The following is a 22,847-nucleotide window of genomic DNA, read 5'->3' on the forward strand; positions in this document are numbered from 1 at the left end:
GACTGGAGTTGCCCCAGTAACCGGATACATCGGCAATGATGTGCAAAGTCAACTACTTCTGGACCAAATTCAAATGCTGACATGGGCTGAAAGCAGCTCACCTCCTTTCCCATTCAAATTACCTGTTTTGCATTATTTTGAGAATCCCCGGAGCTGAATCACACTATGAAAACAAACACGGGGCTTTAAGATAACAGAACCAAAACTTAGCCAGGCTGCTGTCACAGGTCATTATGGTCAAGCTAACCTGAATGGATGCTGCTATGGGAAACCATACTGGCTATGCAAAGCATTGTTCACCGAGGTTCATGTTATCAAATGAGGTTGAAGGTTTGTAGTTTGAGCTGATCTACAACGCTTTGCACCCCATTAAATTTTTAAATATTTAATTCAATCTAATTCAAAATGGTAATTGGAATTATAAGATTAACATGTTTTTAAAATAAAAATACGAATAACATGTTTTTACATTATTTTATGCTCCTAACTCTGATAACCTTAAGTAGTAACAAAAGTATCTTCTTAAGTTGTTTCCAAAATCTCCCAATTTCTTCTGGGACAACATGTTACAGTTTAAGAAAACAAAACTTTTAGGTTTTATGCCTAAAAACTTCCAAAACAGGTCAAATAAATATAGTTATGTGTGATATATATATGTGAAATACTGTTTGTAAACTGCTCTGGGGTGAGATGAATACTAAACTTTGTTAGTCAGTGGAACCTTTATTACTATTTCCCTGTCGTGCTATGCATGTGCTGTGATAAAAGAAAAAGGCACTCAGACGTGGACGTGTGCAACATATTTACCTACAGCAAATATAAAGCATATTCCATTGTGTTCCATGCTTTAAAGATGCAATACTCAAGAGACTCTTTTGCAAAACACTTGAAGGTGGTACTGAAGATCTTTGTTGTTATATCCATATGTTTTCTGAAAGCACCGGTACAGAAAGGGGATTAAAGCTAGCCGGCTTCTAATGACTTTGCAAGTGCGGGAAGTCGCAGGCCACATCAGATAACTTGTACAAAGGCAAAACATGACTTGTGAAGTTGAGGAAGAGATGTAGTGATGAGATGTGGTATGTGAAACCAGCCAACTGTGGAATTTAAAAGTCGAAATAAGACACAGAGATAATTTCTGATTAGGAGTTCAAGGTGGCGAAATATATACAATATTTAAAGTCTTTATATGTCCAGCAACAAGTTTGTTACCATTATTTATGTCCTGAAAAGAATGGTACACCACACTTCCTGTCATCTCACACTGCTTGCATCACATTGACAAGCTCACAGCTCTGCAGGTATAAGACGTGACCCCGGGGCGACGCGTCTGCAATATATGACTTTTTGTAAAAGAGGCTACAGTCAAACACACTGGCAGCCTCTTTGTCTTCAGATGGAACTGAAAAATAATGCAACTTTGATATTGAGGAAAAATGCTGTTTGTGGAGGTAAACTACATAGACAGGTTAATCACCTAGGGGACCCCATTCCTATGGTGGAATATGGTGGTGGCAACATCATGTTGTGAGGATGCTTTTCTTCAGTAGGGGCAGTGAAGCTGGTCAGAGAAAATAGGAGGATAGATGGAGATAAATATAGGGAACTCCTGGAAGGAAACCTGTTAGAGGCTGCTCCAGCAGAGCAATGACCTTCAACACACAACCAGAGCTACAGCAAAACATATTCACGTATGGTATAGTTATGAAATGTTGAATAAAAATCCAGACCAAAATCCACCGGAATTGATGTTCTCCATCTAGTCTGACTGAGCTTAAGTTGTTTTGCAAAGGAGATGTGAAATTACGGTAAAGACATAGTCCAAAACACTTGCAGCTGCAATTTCAGAGACCGTTCCACAAAGTCATGAGGAGAGCGTAACAATTTTCAGATTTTTCTCTTTGAACATTTGTAAAACTTTGTGTTGCTCTATCATTAATATCTCCAACACACAGAGCTTTTTGGCTGAGAAATGAGAAAAAGCGAAGAAGTTCAAGGCAGGGTAACACATGAACAATCTGTTATCCTGAATAATATCACATCTGCTTGTTCTTGTAAAGTAAGTAATATCTCTGAATTTATCAGTCAAAAAAATGATGTCCTTGAAGTTGATTTGGATAAACCAAAGGAGTCCAAAGCAAAGCAAAAAGAAGACTCAAGAAATAAATTCATCGTCAGAGTGCATCATGGTATTCATCTTTCTTGGGTTTTAATTAATTTGACATCTTTCGGCACTAATACAGTATCTGATTTCTGAGCGGTACCGACACAGAGACAAGCAGCATGACAGCTGAAGGAAAGCAGCGGGCCGCTGGACCGGCCGCTGAAAAGTGTTCCTACACACAATTGAGGCCATTATGCATAAAAAGCAAAGGCTCGCAGCACAAATAAGCTGGTCTCAATATTATTCAAGCGACAGCCGCGTTCTATTTTCACCTTTGCAACTAATGTGTCCATTACTCCTACGTCAGCAACATTTACCGTCCTGTCTTTGGCTGCAGATACATTGTATAATAAACTAATTGTAAAAATGGATTTTTTTTCCTGCAAAGTGTATGTGGCTGCTGGGATTGAGCTCAAATATTGGACCAAATTATTCACCAGTGGAGGGGGAGGAAATAAAAAATGCACACATCTAGGCAACTCTGCTGCGGCTCGCTGCTTATAGAAGGTGAGGTGTTGTGACAAATTTTGATTCATACCCTAATGTCATTGAATACCAAGTGAGGAAATAACATGAAAATAAAACAGGATGCAAAATGTGTGTATGCGTGTGAATGTGTAGATCTGAGGGACATGAGGGAGTGAGGTAAGCAGGGGGGCATTAGCTGGCAAACCCAGCCCACCAGTAGACTCTGGAGGACAAACAATCTCCCTAATTGAATTCAATCCCACATCACTGCAGGAGGCACCCAGGCAAGTGGATCCATTCATTCTGGAGAGCTAGGAAGCGTGTGTGTTTTTGTCTTGGCGACGATGGATTGAGGAGGGGAAGGGCTTCGGCTGTCAAGGAAGATGAGCTACAGGAGGCAGCGGAGAGCAAACACTGGGAGAGGGTTAGGACAGTTTGGACAGTCAGTGGGGACGGAGGAATGGGGGGAACTCAGATTTGACGGGTGAAGAAACACAAACCAGCTGCGCTTTTGCTTGATTACACCAAAAATCTAATTTGCATCAGGGAATGAAATCCAAACATGCTCTTTACATACAAAGAGAGACAGAAAAAAAAATCATCCTTGATGCTGTCGCAGAAATTAAAGGCTTACCGGAGGTGTCCCACAGATTAGCATACGGAGATGAGAGCCCATCATAAATCATTTCAGTAAACACCCTATTGCACACAAGGAACAAGCCCAATTGGTTCACATGAATGCTTTTCATCACCGCGCCGTGTTTGGGGAGTTGATGGCGACGGACCACATCTTGTGTTCGATTTCGAATTCATGAATCGCAATCAAACATTTTCAGCTCTGTTTATGAAGTCTGAAAAACGGTACAATACCTCAACACGAGAATGTAGAGCAGCTCTTGAGTGCTGTTGATTACAAATCCTGCATATCACATTCCAGGTAATAAAGGCATGTTGTGTCCTGGAAAGAAACAGAGAAAAGAAAAAGAGTTTAGGAAACCAAGCCAGCTAACTTTACAGCAAAACATCTTTAAAAAAAAGATGACAGGAAGCATAATTTACAGTTGAATAAAACCTATTTAAGCACTTGACCCTAGAAGAGAGTACTATAGAAGCAAATCCAGACTGGGATGCCCAGATAACTTGTAGTTCCTACACTTTTCAGCATCTGGGTCAGAAAATAAGAGAGATTGCTGCAAAGTCGATGACTCAATATGATGGGCTTCCTTGCATAAAAAAAGTTGCTTCCGGCAACCGTCTGCTGTTTTGGCATTGAAACAACTTAATTGCAAATTTTTTTCATTAGTCCATTTGACTACTTTCTACAACTTTTTATGCTGGTTCAGGCATCCACCAGGTATGCTAAAGGCAAAAAGAGCCTGTATGCCTGGTACTGAAAAAAATTTTTTGCCAGCACTTATTTCTTTAGGAGAACCCAAACGACAATAGGCTCTCGGCTTTCTTGCGCTCGTGTCCTCAATGATGATACTTGACTGTGGTGATAATGTTGTGCTCAATTGAGCTATCAGCAATAAATTCAGTTCTACGCAGTTGTGGAATTTCTGACAATATGGATACTTTTTATAGTGATATTGCAGTAACAATACAATTGCAAAATATTCTGTTGCACAACAGAATCATAAACAAATCTCTGATAGCGTACTTAAATCAGTGGTTTTTGGTCATCCTGTCATGACATACATAGCAACCCCTGATTTATTGCGCTCATGTTTGGAGATTGTGAATATTAAACAGTCAGCCACTTCTACTGTGAGAGATGTCTGATTATTGTCCTCTTTTGCCCAACCATCAGCCTTGTATTTCTCAGAGTCCTCTTGGTCTTTTCAGTCTCCAAATCTAGTAATAAGAGCTTTAATAGCCAAAATGTATGGTTTCAGATGAAATTCTGCTGCAGTAACAAATTGAACCATCTGACACATGGTAAAATGTTGTATAAATCAACTTTTTTAAAAATCAAACATAGTATGTCGGGCTTTAAACCTTCTCCTTTTAGGGGAAGCCTCAGTCTGTAGTTTCCATAGTGATTATGGGGAAAAGATAGAAGAAGACATGATGATGTAAAAAAAAATGAGTTCCCTGAATCCTGAAAGAATTTGTCAGAAACCTCCAATTTCTACAGTAAGGACAGTGACACTGTCTGAAAGCAGACCAGTTTCCTGACAGAATGAAATGAAAGTTCTGTGTGTATAGCTAAAATGTGGCTGTAAGGGAGAGTTAAACAAAAGTGGGGGGAAATGTCACCCTGGCTTTCACTCTATAGTGAGAAAATTCCACTTTATTATTGGTTAATAAAGCTTTAAAAAGTAATTCATTCAATTGCTTGAATGAATCTTGCCTAGAATTTTCAGTGTCATTTTCTTCTTTTTTTTTGGCATCTGTACATAAAGTCTTCAACACTTTGACTGGTCAGGACTTGTAAACAAGGGGCTGAATTTTTTACACTACATGCACATTCTTTTAAACATAGTTCATAGTGCTTTGTTTGGTATTTTAACTATGTGCAATTTAATAGCAAAATTCTACTTTAACCTGAGCTTAAACTGCTCTAGAGTCCAAAAATATAATGAATTCAGCTGGTTAGTTAAAAAACCCAAAACACAAGGAAAATGTTCAAATCAATTGCTGTGATTAGGCTAATCAAAGCATAAGCAAGTCAATTTAACAAAAATCTGTTTTAAATTCACTGTAAGTCTTATTCATAATTAAATGAATAATGACAATTTTCTGCTTTAAACAAATGTGAGGTTAACAAAAATGTAACTTTTATGTTTTCCATACCTAAATTTATAACTGAAAATTAATGAAAGCAGATATCCTATGCTTTATTACTTCATTTGGGCTTTGCAGCAACCCAAGGAAAAATGTAATATTTCCGCAGCAGTCATCAAACGTTGTCACACTTTCTTTAAATCAAAGCAATTACATCGTAATTATTTCTATATTTTTCCAAGCTTGTGTTTTATGAAACTATTTTTCCTCCAGATTTTTATACTCTAAAAATCTCACACCATGCTCTTCCTAGGTTTTCATGAGTCATAACTAGAAAAAAAATATGTATATGTTTGCGAATGTCTGTTGGAAGTTATGTTCAATTGCATTGCCTAACAGTGACAGCTATTAATATATCGTTTTCTACAAATGGGGTCACATGTCACAGATGAATATTTCAACCAGTACATCTTTTGAATTTAAACTGAGCGACCAAAGGGGAATTTGAAGTACAAAGTCAGGGAAGTAGGGAAAATAAATGGAAATGGGATTAATAATTCAAAGTCTGCTACTTTGACTTTAAGCCACCTTTAAGATGCCTTTTGCAAAAACTAAAATAATTACCTTTCAGTATCATAATTATTACCTTGTTACAGCCACATCACAAACCTCTTTATTTAGGGCTTCCTCTAGGTCAACCATTATTAAACGACATCTTCATAAATTTTTCAGCCAGTTTTCTGGAGCTTCTCTCTGGCACTCAGGCTGACTGTCATGCTATTCAGGTCACATCAGCTTTTAATGGCTGATTTATTAGAGCCCAACAGGGGTTTGGCGATGGGCTACAGGACAAAGAGCCTGTTTTAAACTGCATTAAGCCTCTGCAGTAAATATCCCATACAACATTAGCATTTTGATGACTGCTCCTCCCCCCCCCCCCCTCGTCAACCTTTAGCACTGTCTCGCTACCCCTCCGCCACATCTCTGCTTTTCTTCTCTGCTTCTTTTCTCTGATATCAGTTCACCGTTTGAACATGCTTTCCTTCCCTTCATGTCCCTGCGCTGAATGTTTTTCACTCAGCATTACACATATCTCCGCTGAGCTGACACAAGTGCGTAAAGGCCGAGTAGTTACATTTAATTACATCCAAATTAATGGAAGACAAAGAAAGAAATTGTAACCACATTCATGGATGAATGTCTGAATTTCCAAGTTCTTCTTCAACTCTGCAATTGTAGTGCCTTTACATGATTTCTAATCAGATCTCACATGCAATCATAAAACTGATGAGCACCAAAGCTTCTGTAATTGAGGTGTCCAAATAAGATTGTTGTTTTGATAAAATTAAAGGGATTTATTTGTAGTTTGGTATTTATTATGCTAATTAACACAGCATCTTGTTTTAAATTTCTGCCTAAAAGAACATTTGACTAACTCCAAATCGCACATGAATCTGAACAAATCAAAATCAGAATTTAATTCAGTAATTTCTTTTAAAAAGCAAACGTTTTACAAAGATAGATTCATTATTCGTGGAGTAATATATTCCACTGATTTGCTTACTGAAAATAAGAACAACTTATGACATTACATACGACCAATAAAGTTTGGATTTTTAATTGCAAGACTGCTTGCTTAGCAATATAATAATGGAAAACTGAGTGGTGGGAAGAAGTACAGAAAAAGATGCACAAGCGTCAGAAAAACCTGCAGTCTTGAGGAGCAAAGTTGAGGGAAAATTCACACTGTGTGGATTGCAGCTGGACTCAGTTAAGCCACGCCTGAGCCAGGTGGTCAGAGTGGTCATAACTATGCTAGGAAAATTAAAGGACTGAGGGTCAGTGGCCCCGAGTACTCTTTCCAGACAAAAACAAAGTTTTCACTTCTAAAGTCAGTGATGATTTGGCTAAACATGTAATATTACTTCTGTTAGTATGTTGCATTTAATTGAGTCCAATATTACTACCTTCGTTCCTGTTGTCTGTGCACTAAATCCTATTTCCTTCTACAAAATTTTACATGAACATCCATGGACAGCGCTTTGAACAGTCAACGCAATAAAAAACACAAACAAAAAAAAAACGTTTTGTTGTTGCTCTCTATGGGAAAGGTGTTAGTTACTCTGTTGGTTACCTGCTACGTCAGCGGTCTTCTCTGTGATTATGTAGATAACATTGTTGTATTGAAAGAACGGTCTCTTTTATTGATTTTATGAAATATTCAAATTTTCAGAGAAACAGGATTTGAGGTTTTTCATTAGATGTTAGTGATCATCATGAAAATGAACAAGTTCAGAAATAAAAAGTTAGAGATACCGGCCTGTGTGTAATTAATCAATATCAGTACAAATTTTTTAAACGAATTACTGAAATAAATTAACTTGAGTAAAATTTAAATGTATTTCAATGAGTCTTTATTTGTGTCGTCTGTCATAAAACATAAAATTAGAAGATAATTCAGCAGGATCAGGTGTATTCCGCAATCTGCGCCATTTATTAGCAGAACTGAAATTGAACGAGTCACTCATCAAAAACAGGAAAATATTTTCAGTCTATTTTTTTCAAACCAAGTGAAGACGCTACCAAAGAATAGAAAAAAACAACAAAAAAAATCAGATTCTTTGTGCCAATTTCTAAATATCATCTGGACAAAATGGCAAACTAATCTTGGCTTCCAATTGGGCTGCCAGGGCGTGCTTCATCAAATCTGCTCTTCATTATGTTTGATCAAATTTAAGACTCTGGCAGTGGATGCAGGTGCTATAGGTCAACTCGGCTCAAAATGCTAAAGCTGGTTTGGTCAACAGAGCATCTGCCAATTATTTTCCAGGCCTGCGATTGTTTGGAAAGGAACCCGCTCGCACCGTATTGCAACAATTCAAACCGCAAACTGTCACACAAAAACAGATACTCCCAGACAACGGAGAAGGAAAATCATATACTGGACTTTGTTGGCCTTTGTTGTCTGCTTTGGTATTTTCCAGCAGATGTAGAGACGGAGCAAATGTTTAATGCCACACGGTCACCTCTTACTCACTATTGGATTTTCTCACTGAGCACACTGCATCTCAAAGCCAAAATGTACTGTTCTCGCGTAATCACTGGTGTTAACGTACTGGCGGTAGTCCGGAACTGAAGCTTCCAAAATATCAAAGTCTTTTGGATGAGAGAAAGGCATAACAGGAAGTTCCATTGCCCAAGGCATTCTTGAACAATTACTACTAGAATGTTCTGTAAAAAGATATAAAGCAGCTCAGAAACTCAAGGCATGGATGAACCAGAATGACATAATTTGGGAACACAGCCTTCTAACTAGGCTTCACAGTTAAGGGCATTCCAGTATTTTTGTCATTTTGTTTTTCTAAAGCTTGGTTATGTGTGGTTCTTCGTTATATATGTGTTGTAGCAAATAAAACCAAATTGTCCAGATTTTGTCTTTACACCAGAGTTTGTAATTTTTGTGTTTAGGGGTGTGGAAAATGGGTATCTTCATAAAAATTAGTCACAAGATTCTCACACTTAAATCATCTTTAGTAAAAATAGTACACTTCCAAAATATTACAACTGTTACAGAAAAATCTAAATGAAAAACAACATGTCACATGAAGCAAATAATATTTCTACTCCTGTTAAAATAATAGAGCATACTGATTGTTACAGTTGCAGCTTTTTTTTCTGGTGAAAGTAAATAATAAACATCCACTAAATTTACAGTAGTAATAGTTTTTAATTGCTTATTGCACAGGTTTTTGTGCCAACCTGCAAGGATAAGTAAGTATAAATAGTTACTGGATACATGTTTTACATAAGGTAGAGATCATGTGTACACTTACTAATTCTACAGTGTTTCCAAACAAATTCAGTGATATCCACATCTGTTACATATGTTGTTTTCAACAGGCATAATCACAAACATATGTATAAAATAAAAGTACATTAGTACATTGTGTTATGAAAAATCTGTAACCAATGTGAGAACTTAGTTCAGGTTTTACTGGTGCATTCCCATTCATGATGCAGTTGACACTTTAGTATAGATCGTTGGGGATCCACTTTGTCTTTCAGAAAAATATATTCTTGCATAATGCTTTTGTCTCAAACAGAGACAAATGGTTTTAAGCATTGCTTATGCCACAAGATCACATTACAGTCCAATGGAAGAAGGCTTGAGCCATTAGCATTTGATATGAGTGACAACTTCATGAATTCATTGATACCTGTCCACAATCATCTGACAGTGGTCAACCATAGCCAGCCCAGGTTTTTCATATCAGAAGTATACATCTGTTACCTAATGACAAAATTAACATTTATGAAAATGTTAAAGAGTGGGGAAATGGAGAAGTAGCGTGAAAGATCTGAATCTTAATTGTTTCTGTTAAAAACACATTTTCTCCTGGACCTTTATAGAAAGCATGAAAAGTTGCCATATTTGCACGCCTCAACATACTGACATTTTAGGGGTTTGAATTAAACTCCCCCTTCAAAAGGCCACTTGAAATTTTAGGGTGAAAAAAAAGCACAGGCCATCTGAGATTCCATTATGAAGCAAAACTGAGAGTGGGATTAATTTTACATCATCTCATTAACTTTTCACTGCCTGCTAAAGATATGCGACCATTTAAATTAGACTGGAATGTGAATTCTTTTTTTTTTTTTTTTTTTTTCCTTTTACCTTGTGGGTGTGTGTTGGACCGCCAAGCAAGCTATCCAGGATCACTAGAAAGCTCAAAGTGAACAATTGTCCCCCTGCTGAAAAGCATGAGTGTGAGAGCCGGGACCGTGTGTTGCAACACACGGAAAACTGGCTCCTTTTCTTTGTCACATTATCCACTCCACTCAGTTTTTCAGCTCCCTTGTCGAAAGAAGTGCGTTCTAAATTACAAAGTGATGAAACGTAGCATGACTCTCCAGCATTCACTGCCACATTCTTACACCCAAATTTGATTTCACACTCCAAATGTGATTCATTGTGGTTATAGTAGGCTGGATGGTGCTTAGTGTGTGGCTATGCTGCAGAGGACACCATTTCTAACAATGTCGTGTGCGCTTATGCTTTTCTTATAAGGTAGAGTTAGGATTTCCTCATCATTAAAAATGTTAATTCCAGCAAAACTACAAAAAAAATGCAAAAAAGTGAATCTATATAATGTTCTACCTGTAATTTTACTAAACATTTTTTTCATTATGTTATCCACCTTAATTATCTCAAAGCTTCTGTTTACATGAAAAATTAGAGAAAAGATGATTGAGCGAGAACTCGAGGTCTTATCAATTAATGTTTTGTCAAAAAAAATCCATGTAAAGCGCATTAAGAATTTGAAATTGTTTATCTAAAACAGCAGTGAAACAGCTGAAAATTATACTGTATAATGAGTAGATCAGTGTTTTTACCTGCTCAAAAAAGGAAAAAAAAAGTTTATGTTGTGATATTCTCTTCTGACAGACAAGAAAGAGAACAAAAGACAAAAGAACAGCAGAACATAAGCACAAGGTCACAAATGTGAAACAGAATTCCTAATTTAATGCTGGAAATTATTCACTATCTTTTTGCTTTTTTTTTCTGAAGAAATTTAATTAACGTTGGTTACCAAGTGTATGTGTTAATAATTATGTACACTTAAAGCAGCCAAGTGTTTCATTAACAAAGGGCATCAAGGTATGCCAAGGTTTTAAAAAGCTGCAATTTTAAAACCGATAAAAGTCATACCTTCTTTCATTATACAGAAAAAAATTTGAATTTCTCTGTGAAAGGAGTGACCTGATCTATCTGACTGCATGAACCACAGAGTTGCACCGTGCTTCCCCTCCCCTACTTGTTCCTGTTCACTGACAGACACTCCTACACTTTTCTTTTGCTAGTCAGAAAGACAAGGTCAGCTGTTTGGAAAGCCACACCGAAGTAACTGAAGCAGCGCCATTCGCCACCATTTCCATTTTTTTTTTTTTTTGGGGGGGGGGGGTTTAAAGGTGAATAATCAAGTTAACTGTAAAGGTACAAACAGACTTTTCTGTTTGCCTCCAGCACAAACTTGGGCATCTATATTAAAGTTACTGTTTTAAGACAGGATGAGATTTTAGGAATATTTTAGGGAGAAAATAATTATCTCCCTTTTGTGGATTTTACAAATAAACACAGACAGTGGAGCTAACAGTTTATTGTGCATAATAATAATTTATTTTACCATTTACTATTTTCTATTGACTACCCGAATTGCTGCTTCTTGTGGTGCGTATCTTGTCTGTTAGCCTGTTAGATGCCTCTGCCCTGGACAGAACTTTAGCAAGCTAACTTAAGAACTTAACTAAATACCTTTCGAAAACTTAGATGGTGTTTAGTCTATATTGCACTGAAGTACCTTTGTTTTCTGTTTGGGGCTAAAGCACACGGTAAGCATTAATTTAAAAAAAAATCTTTAAACAAAACAGAGAGATAAATCATACTCATCGTGACTTGGGTGATAGATTAAAAAATATGACTGCTAAAAACAAACACACACACATTTGTTCCTGATATGTGTGTACCACTGTGTAAAATTCTAATTTAAAATTAATATTGTTCAGGAAAAAAGAATGTTTTTTCTTATATATTTCTGTTTTTTCTATTAAAGTAGTTTTCCCTATTATGAGTAACTTATTGTCATTATTGTTAGCCTATCTAAATGATGCCAGATCACATCGTGAGCCATTTCTATCCCTACATTGGAAGCTCCTCTACTTTCAGCATTTTTACGAAATGCCAAACTTGACAAAAGCTGGGTGAAAACACACGCTTCATGCTCTGTGTCACTAGACACCTGGTTTGACCTGGTTTGGTTGTTGAAGGGGAAATACTACCTCGCTGTATAAGAATGAGCTTGGCGAAGAAATGCATGATAGCTCGATAGAGAAAGAGAAAGACACAGCAGATGAAGATTGAATGGTTGAGAGAGAGGGAATCAGATAAAAGATGAGAGAGAGAGAAAGATGAACAGAGACTGATAAAAATGGTATATATAGAAATGAAGATGTATAAATACAGTACAGAGAAGACAAAGAACATTTTCAAGTTTTTTTAGCTTTAGAAATGTTCTGTCAAATATGTACACTTATCCAAGACATATTCAAATATTTCTTCAAAACTGAAATATACTTTGAGTGCATTAATGATTGTTGCATTGATTACAGCAATCAACTGTGCTTATTATGATTGTTATTAAAAGAAAGTAATGAAAAAAATACTTAAGTGTTTGTCTTTGCACAACACTCCTACCACTCCCAAGCCTAAATCCCTTGGGCAAACACCAGAAAGTATGGTATGTTTCCTCCAAGTTTGCTTGCAATGCAAATCCTATGCCGATCTATGCCTATTTAATGCCAGTACTGTGCATTACCTTTGGAGTACAAGAAAATAAATTTAGCTTCATAGAAATGCATTACTTAATATAGCAGCTGGAAAGGGAAAATGGAACCAACGCAAACTCCAAAGCTATTTATGCTGTACATCGGATTAAATCAAAAATGAACTCTCCGTCTCCATACTGGCAGCACTCACCATCTGCTTCTCTGCAACCCGTGTTTGCTTTGCAGCTGTTAGTTGCCTCTGCCCTGGGCAATTTTACTGTTTTTAAGCATACAACAAATCACAATGAAACATACTCAGGCGTGAATTTGGCAAACCTACGATGAACAGGTTTGGACTACAAATGTGTTTCCTGCCTTAATATGAAGAAGCATCTTGAAACGAACTAAACTTTTATGTGAACATCCTGTCGTCAGGAGACAATAGCACGTACTGTATGAGAAAGCAACGGACAGCCGCTGCCGCTGTATGACTGATCCGAGTTGACAGTTTGTGGAGTGTCTTTATGAAAGCGTTTACCGAGGCAGAGCGCCGTGGCCCGCTGAAAGCTCATCAAAGAGTGGCTTATTTTATCAACCAAGTGGAAAATGTGCTGAGAAAGAGAGGGAGAGGCAATAGTGAGCAAGTCAGCGAGAGTAACAAAACCATTGTGCCTGTCGCTGACCCAAACACCCGCATTACAGTAGTTGCAGCCACTCACAACAAAAGCCCTAATCGGCGGAGCGGGGCTCTAAATTAAATGACCCTGTGGTTGTGACACTGTAACTGACAAGTCGACATGTTCGTGCTAGGGCCAAAGGCAAAGGAGATATGGCTAATGAACAGAAAACCCACTGAAATTGGTGGCAGACGTCAGTAACCTACATTCTTGTCAGTTTGAACTCATTCATTAACTGCCAGCTATTGCTAAGAATGGGAAGACGTTAAAATGAGCTGCACTCAGAGGCCAATCTCTTATCAGGAGTCAAAGACTTTGTTTACACTTTTAGGTCAACTTTGCATCCTCCAATTATTGACTAATTGATCACTTCCATAGTCACAGGTGTAAAAAGCATGACATGAATCCAGCTTGTGCAAACATTTGTAAAAGAATGGGTCAGTCCTAGGAGCAAACTGAAAACCACTGTGATACACAGACCTGTAAAGGAAATTCAGTTGTCATTTTTTCTCATTTCTAAACATCCCTCGATCCACTCAACCGTCTGCAGAGTCAATAATTAAAGATCTTCCAACTTTGTGTGGCGTTCTGAGTAGTTCAAGAAAAACAGACAGAGCTTTGAGGCTGAAGGTGTTGGATGTAGATGTGTAAAGCATGGTGATGGTGTATTCTAGAGCAGCAGAGACATGTTGTTGAGCTTCAATTACGGTCATTGTGTGGAGATTGTCATTAGACCTGTACTTGCATTATGGTGGAGGCGGTATCATTTCATACTAAAGGAATTCAATGAACGTTCGACAATAACATGCTCCAGACAATGTGGGAACAGTTTGAGAATGGCCCCTTCCAATTCAAATATAACTGTGCTCTATTTCATAAGAACACAGTTATGCTCTTATGGAAGCATAAGAGCATAATAGTGCAATATCCATTGCACTATTGTCCATTGTCCATAGTGCAATGGACAATAAAATGTTGAGGTGTTTAATTCATCTCCAGAGAGTCCTGGCCTCAACCTAACAAAGTACCTTTGGAATAATTTAGCATTCACCCTGTGAGCCACTTAGTTCAACAAACACATTCCTAAACTTTGAAGACAGTCTGTCTGCATGGATCAAATCTATTATGATGTCTAAGTATTAGGAATACAAAGTCAATATAGGCAAGTGCCTCAATATGTTTGACAATATCAGTGCCATGATATTGTATAGATGTTACTATTTTCTTTTTCAATGTCGCAAGTGAAAAAAATCTGTATCTCTGTGGGGAACAAATAAGGCCCTTGGTCATGAAGGGTGAATTTCCAACATGAGTCCACACTGCAATGACCACTCAAGTAATCAGAGAGCTCTGTGGACTAAAGTCAAGGGGCAGCAATTATAATGCACAGACAGCATCCCTATACCCAAGGGTCACATTAAATTATTTGAAGGAAATACAATTGACTGAGCTTGGTGACAACAGCTGAAAGATGATGTAGGTTCTGCATCTTCCTTATAAGCTAGTCTCAGTCTGTTTATTCCATTACAAATTATTTCTCTACTTTTTTGTTTTACCCCACATAGTTAATATCCTAAAACTATTATTGTATATGAAGACCACTACAAGACATTTTACGCAACTATGCTTAAAACTATGCCTGAATTAGAAAGGTATACACATGTTGGATAGGGGTCTTTAGTTGTTTTTTTTCTATTGCAGATTTGAATTGGGATTACAAAATATTGCTACACAGACAAAAGAGGTAGAAAACATTTGCATTGATGCATTCGCAGACATAAGCTAAAGGACTTGCTTACATTGTGCATTTGTATAATTCTAAGCCAAAGAGAGCCAAAGTTTTAAAGTCTGTATGGTTACAAAGAACAGCACTATCCTCACTGACAAAAACAGTAAAGGAGTCAAGCAAAATGGTCTGATTTTGATTCTATTCAAAACGCATAAAACCTAGCTAAAGGGTTTGTAAATTATTTAGTTTATAAGGAGCTGGTATCTCCATAACGGGAACAAGAGGGTGTAAGCCTTGCCAGCACAAAATGGACAGCATTATTACAGGCAGTAGCTGGAGAAACCAACAGTCAAAATTAGCCATACAACCTCAATCCTGGCCTAGAAGAGCTGGTACTTCCTACCTGGTCACAACAATGAGAGAAGGTAACTAGACATAGAGGTTGCCTTGTAAGCACAAAGCCACCAAGTCTCAGGCAAACATATTATGCGCAGCCAGTTGTCTGTCAAGTGCCTCTAATAATATTTATTGTATATATGATTAAAAAGAGATATTTTCTTTCAAGAGGACCACCATCTAGATAATAGGCATCGTTATTTGAGTCATCCTCATCCAAAATACAATGATCACCCTTGCAAGAGGGCACAAGAGTCAGCAGGGACATTGTATTGCTGACACCAAGGCATAGGTCCATCAGTAGCATGCTTAACACGTGTATGTGCAAATGGTCATTTAGCATGTTACTTTGATGGTAAAGTGTGATGTAGAGGCTCATTATGTGAAGGGCTCCCAGCACAAGGCCACAGGAGAACACTCAAAGTCAATGAGAGGATGTACTCAAGTGAAGCAAGAAATCAAGGACAATGCCTCCTGTTTTCAGAGTCTAAAGAAACAATTGTAAGACTTCATACAAAATACATTTGAATAATGTGATTACAAACTACTTTTTTTCTTCAAGCTAAATCAAAAGGTCAAGGATCACAGATTAGAATTGGTAATACAATGCCAAAAGCAAGTACTAGGTAAAATGTATAACAAGAAAAAGATATTACCGAGACAAATATTTTTGTTTTCCTATTTAAATGATGTAGGGCTGCAGATATTTATTTATTCATTTTTGCAATGCCCAATCAGTAAGTCATTATTTTTAACTTATTGGTCTAGAAAAAAAGAAAAAATGATGATAAATTGTTCTAAGTCAAAAGTGACACCTCTAATTCTGTCTGAGCTCCACTGAGCTGATGAATCACGAAAACAGTTGTTGAAAAATGTCCTCTTAGCTGGGTCTAATTGTGTGAGACTAACTATGCCATTCAACAGGCTTCCTCTGCTCCAAAAATCTGTAACTGATTGAGAACGTATATCAAGTTACCGGTAGTTTACTCCTGAAATGTGTTCCCATGTGCTAGCGTGTGCACCCCAGCCAACCTTTGGTGCCCTTGCCTCCCACCCTCCCCCCGTCAAGTATGGAACTTGACTCTCTCCAAGTTCTGGGGTCCAGCCTGCATGCTGAATATAACTTTGGCATGAGCAAACGCAGAGATGTGTTTTCAATGAATTTCAGTCTTTGTGTGAGAGTATCTACATGCGTTTACATAAGATTCAGTTGTGCACTTCTCATGTATATACATCCGTGTCTTTGCATATGGTTCATGTAACCGAGCGTTTATTTGTTCATATCGGACTGCTTTTAGGTGTGTGTGTGTGTGTGTGTGTGTGTGTGTGTGAAAGGGCTCTGGTGTATCTCAACACCCAAGGCGCTGTGGACATAGCTTGACAGGTGTGTGCAGCAGTCTACAGAACAGCAGCAGGCAGACAGCGGCACAATGTGCCTATTCAGGCCTGGAAAGAGACAACCGAGATATCACAGGACCCCTGTGAGGAGGGGCCGGTCATCTCAGGGCACATCAACCTTTCACTGGGACTACAAAGAAAGACATAACCATGACTGCTGCAACAGTAATGGGCTGTGCAACCTCACGCTAGGTAGCCGTCTACAAGCATGGATTGAGGTTGTCAACAGCTTCTACTGCAGAAAGATTCAGCCGAGATAACTTTGGCCAAATAGTTTACTGCGGACCTGCAGGTCTTCATAGTTGGGTAGTCAAAAACAGAGATTATGTAGGACAAAATATGTAACACTTTGGCATATGGACCCAAAATATTTGTTATGTTAAAATGCCATAGTTTTCCAGGCTCCTGCTTCTGGAGTAATCAGTATTAGACTTTTTTTATTATTATTTGAAAACAAAAGTGGAAATTTCAAAATAGATGCACGGATGAAGAATAAATTCTATAAATAGCATTTTTTCCCCATTTTGAATTTTCTTCTATTTATAGAAAATCTGAAATCAAATTCCCTTCTCACAGCTAAAATTAAGTCATGTGTTGTCATTTCAGTTTTTTTCCAAATCCATCCAGTTTCCCAAATCAGTGGCAAATTAAATTGATTTGACAAATTTCTCAGGCCTGACTCTTGGGGATAACAAAGTGATCATTTAAATGAATCTCCAATTCATCCATCAGTTAAATTAACAGCCTTTAATCTGACAAGTTTCTGTGATGTACCTACTGAGAAAATGCTTGCAGAACGTCACTGAATCATCACCTCAAAAATAGATCCATAAAGAGGAAATACCAACAAAATTCTCATGGCAAACCCAAGCAACAGAAAAGCTAGTGACAGGCCTCAACATTGGTCAGTAAATGGAAAAAGAACACACAGTATGGCCCATACATCTTTACCACACAGCTGACAAGAGCTTAGAAAACACACACAGTCCCCACAGCTCTGCTTTTCATGCAGAAAATTGCACCGCCATCATTCATTCAGCTCTGACATAAATCTACGGGGTACGATAACGCACCATCTGAGAGCAACATGGCTCTGAACGAGTCTCCTCTGAATCAGAAGAGGTAATTGAATCCACGATGAACATTGTCTTGGTGGAAATAAGAGCCGACGGAAAACAACTACTATAAATTAGATGCTATAACGCAATAGGGATGCACAAAATCTGCTCAGCTGCATCTAAGGGAAAGAATTTTGTGAAATAATGAGAACATTTTTAATGTTTTTTTTTATATATCTTGCCGTTTTGAAGACTATACCCTTGAATCCACACCGTTCCTGCAGGATGTCCCTTACGTCTGCTTGTGATAACCTTAACGTACATATGCTGTTGCCGCTTACTACACACCGAGGTCTCGTCTGCTGCGACCTCAAAGTCCCAAAGCTCTTTGCCTACTAAATCACATTTGTAGAAGAATATTTAAACACATAGCACCAAGCGGAAGAAAAAGAAAACTCAGAAAACGATGATAGGCATCTTTTCGTCTTTGGAAAGAATTGCCATTTCGGTGGCTTCAGTGGGAGCATGTGACAATCAACTGCATTCTTACGGGCTTTGGAAACAAGTTCAATTTTTCAGCTCAGCAGGAGATAAGGACAATGTTCTCATCAGGTTACCTGCAATGAGCAAACGTGACTGAACTGAACAGGGATGGAAAAAAATGGCAGAATCAGAAAAGGATCCAAGAAAAGCTTGAATGAGAGCAAAGGGCTATGCATAGAACAAGATGTCTATAAACGTGAAGCTGCACACAGATATTCACCTCTAAAGCCAAACCAAATCCCACTTCTAACATCTTGCAGTCCAGCAGAGATGAGACTGCTACGTTGGGGGATAATGGTTAGCAGCAAGGTGTAGCACTTGCTTTCGAACTGGTGACATGAGTTGTACCCTCTCATCTTTGCAGAGATGCCTTAAAGCCTTGAAATAAATACATATTTTATTGAAGCTGCATAATTTTGCTAAGCTTAGATACGTTGACAGTTGGAGCATTAAATAAAACTGTAAAAACAGTGTGATAGTGTGATGAAGTTCCTTGATGGAAGAAGTATATATTTAAGAGCTTATGTTTGATCTTGTTTAAATGTTTTACTTCTTCATTATTATGTTTTTAGTCAGTCCTAAGTCAATCGAGGGTCATTTTTGAAGGAGCTATTGTTTCATCATTCAGCATTTTGAAGGAATAGCCTAGAGTCCATTTCAAACCAGTGACAAATACAAAACTACAGAAACAGAGTACAAAATTTTGAAATTTAATTTAAGTTATATTTATTTGTTTAGGTGTGTGTTAATTATTTAGATACTGTCATCTGGAACAATGAACAATGTTTTTTGTGTGCTTGTTAATTTAATCATGGAGACTTGAATGTCACAAGCTCCAAAGTGTAGGTGCAAGTTTTACATTGTTTGAGCCTGAACCACAATATAGAAAGTGCATCCAATCTGGCAGAAAGTAAATGTGATTACAAACTAGTTTTGATACAGTTGTATGAAAAGTTTGAGTTATTTTTATCATCTGATGCTACTCATTATGTTGTAAAAGCAGGTCTATACTGCTACAGTTGGTCAGCATTAATTTTTTTTATTATTATTTTACCCAGGTCCAAATAATTGTTACTATGGATCAATTTGCTCATTACATCTTAAATTTACTGAATTTCTTTTTGTTTGTGTGACTTAGTTGTTATTTGTACTAATCAACACAGTAACACCTTTCAAACCCATTTAAAACATATTACTCTGAATAGATTACATTGTGGTAAAATCACTTGTTTAAAACTCAAAATTGAAAACTTAGGACTCACGACCTTTATGCTTTTACTTTAATTTTGACCCAAACACATCTGGTAAATACTAAACAATACTGCAGGAAAGAGAGCAGAACTCAAGAGGATTCTTGAGAGATTGTAAAAAATAGGAATGGTCAAAGGTTTCTCTCTGCCTTCTCCAGTCTTTAAAATAATAGAAAAAAGTAAAGTAATAAAAAACTTAAGTCTGGCTCTATTAGAAAATAAGGACTGAACAAATTGTAAAAAAGTACTGCCTGTGGGGTTATCAATAATTGTGTCACCGATGGTTATGTTGAATTGCTGAATAAATGCAATTATATTTTAATTTCGCATTTCCCAGTTTCAGTTAATAATACTGCAAAAAAAAAAAAGCAGAATTTATGTTAAGGCTCTTTACAGATATTAATCAGGGAGAAAATAGGCTCTCCTCTTGTGATCATATTACAAGCTCTTTCATATCAATTCCTAATTTTGTTTTTCTGCTGATGCTGAGAAATGAAGAAAAGGTTCCTAATTTTTTTTATCGGCCCCCAAAGCAGGAAATTTGATCCCTGTAACATTCTTGCCTTTTACCAACTTGGGGGTCCAGTGCATTTAACTAAGCATAATAATTCATTCTGGCTATCCAGTTGAGGTAACACAATATCAGGACTCTCAATAGTAAACCTTTCACTAACTCCTACAAAATATATTGATAGTCTGCACTGCACATTTTGTGGATTTTGTTACACAGGTCATCTACAAGTCGGGGCTAAGATTTCAAGCGCGTATATTGGCCTGAAAAGTAGGCACATCTTTTGAGCTCTTTCACTGAGTGCATAATTGTTACATGGAAAGAAAACAGTACATGGTTTTAAATTCTTCATTTAAAATGACTCACGCTCATCCAGATTGTACAGCGAGTGAGCATAGGTTTAAGTCTCAGTTGGACTCACTGACTGGACCACTAAAACAGGAGTCTATTACATCACAGAAAGCTTTGATCCAAACCACTCCATTGCTGTTCTGGCTGTATTTTTAGAGTCATTGTCTTGTTGGAAGGGGAACCTCCATCCCAGCCTCAAGTCTTTTGCCGACTCTAACTGGGTTCTCAAACTTCTGACCTCAAGGGCAGTCTCCTGGAAATTTCCTAAGTGACTGTGCTTCAACAATCAATTAATTTGATTGTTGCCATGGCTCAGCAGAACTCAAATGAATGCTGAGAAGTTTTTACACACCCATAACTCTGAGGTGTGCAGGATCAGGGACATGGTTATAGAACATCTACATGTAGGCACTTTGTCCTACATGTAGATGTTTGCGACAAGCAGGACTTTATAAATGTCTTCAATCATGCTTAGCTGATAAACAAGCCTCCGGTCACTAGGTGGCAGCAGTGTTCAAATTAATCAACAGACTGCCTGTTCAAGCCAGTAGAAGTAGCCTACACAGACACAGAGGTTTAAAAGGACCTGAGAATACAAGCGAGGAGGTTTTGAAATATATTTATGGAGGAGAGAAGGAGAGGTTGGTGACAGTGAAGTGAAAAATGGCAGCAGAGGTTAGTAAAGCAAGTATGACAGAGCTTTATGATCAGACTAAGATCTTTTGATTTTTTCTTTTCAAATACAAGAATAAAGTTTAAAAGTAAAAAATATTACAAGTACAAAGTCATACTTGAAGAATAGTTAAACTACTAGCATAAGAAAGACAATATTTCTGGAAGAAAGATGTTACTTTATGAGCAAAAAGTCATTTTAATCAGAAAAATAGCTTCTATAGAGCAATCTGTAATGTGACCACTCTGTAAGTCTGTTTGAGCAACTTTTTTATTTCAAAGAAAGAATCAATCGTTTAAAAAAAAAAACCATTGGCTGATCATCTGATTCTGATGTTTTAAAAGATTAACTTAGAATAAGTTATTTAACTGTAAAATTATTACCAACTGGATATAAAAAATATTGTGGCATATTTTGTACAATACGCTGAAGAATCTGACATATAACCAATGTTAAAGTAAAACTTTTTAAAACTGCAAAGTCGCACACATCCCAGTGAATCATTTACGCTTTTTCTCTTTCAGACTGAGCAGTCTTGATGAAATGTTACTGACTGAGTTAATATACTGAATTTGGAAATTGTTTTGAGACGAAGAACAATATAGCAAGTGTTTTGATAATCAGTTCGTAGAATGCTGGAGAATGCTGGTTTCTATAGACAAATTATTTAATATCATCAGATTTGGAGGAGGCAAGGGCATTGGGGTGGTGTGAAGAAATGTATGATCCCTAGGGGGGCATGACAGAAAATAACTGAGAAACTGCTTTAAAGTAAAGGAGCCGCACCACAGTCCTTGTATTATTCTTTCTGTTTAGTTCACAATTAGTAGACAGTAGTGTTTACTAAAACTCAAATAAAACACATTGAAGATTTTGTTTACAACACAACAAAATGTGAAAAGGTTTTGAGAGGCTTTTTTTTTTTATCAAGTGAAGATATTTGAAAAAGCATTGCTGTGTATGGATGAAAGATCTCAAACTGTTACAGTACAGTGGCAGACGCACAGAAACAGATGGTTGGAAGAGAGTGGTTTCTTGTGCATGACGAATTGTTGCATCTGCTGGTGTGATTGTGCAAAGCTCGGGGTCAGTTCATCTCGTCAGGAAACCAGGAGGAACCGTAATCTTGAAAACGGAGAAACAAAAGCAGAGCCGCCGTCTTTTTATTTTTAAGCAACTTATATATTTTTTTTGTAGTCTGGACTCATACGCACGAACAGAGGTAGAGGGATCTCCTGCAGGCATTCGAGGTGACAGCCAGTCTCTAATAACCAGGTGAGGGTGACATTTTGCCAGAATAGAGGCTCAAGATCGTGGCAAAACAGGAATTGGTATGAATCCACAGCTCAGACCTGCAGGACAAGCACAGGATGATCTGTTCCACCGCGCTTTGTCACACCTCCTCACTCGCATCGCAAGATGCCGCAAGGATGACCGGCCAAAGTTACTGAGTCGTCACAATGAATAACAAAAACCATCAAAACTCCATCAAAACAAAGTGCTTGCATGGCTCCTTTCCAGACCTGGCTCTGCTCCATTTTCATTTTTAGTGGCATTTCCTAATTAGATGAGAAGCATG

General features: G+C 37.5%; 1 protein-coding gene across 16 annotated transcripts in view; it reads right to left on the reverse strand.

Annotated features, from left to right (window-relative positions):
• The window catches only part of LOC102238135 (adhesion G protein-coupled receptor L3-like), a 275,239-nt gene that overhangs the window by 234,239 nt on the left and 18,153 nt on the right, over positions 1 to 22,847 (reverse strand). For all 16 annotated transcript variants that reach the window (XM_023346007.1, XM_023346016.1, XM_023346015.1 and 13 more), the window contains exon 2: positions 3,503 to 3,590. The gene's annotated coding sequence lies outside the window, so the exon portion shown is untranslated. The remainder of the gene's footprint in view (positions 1 to 3,502; positions 3,591 to 22,847) is intronic.

This window comes from Xiphophorus maculatus, chromosome 14 (genome assembly GCF_002775205.1).
Source record: "Xiphophorus maculatus strain JP 163 A chromosome 14, X_maculatus-5.0-male, whole genome shotgun sequence".
In the NCBI taxonomy this organism is placed as follows: domain Eukaryota; kingdom Metazoa; phylum Chordata; class Actinopteri; order Cyprinodontiformes; family Poeciliidae; genus Xiphophorus; species Xiphophorus maculatus.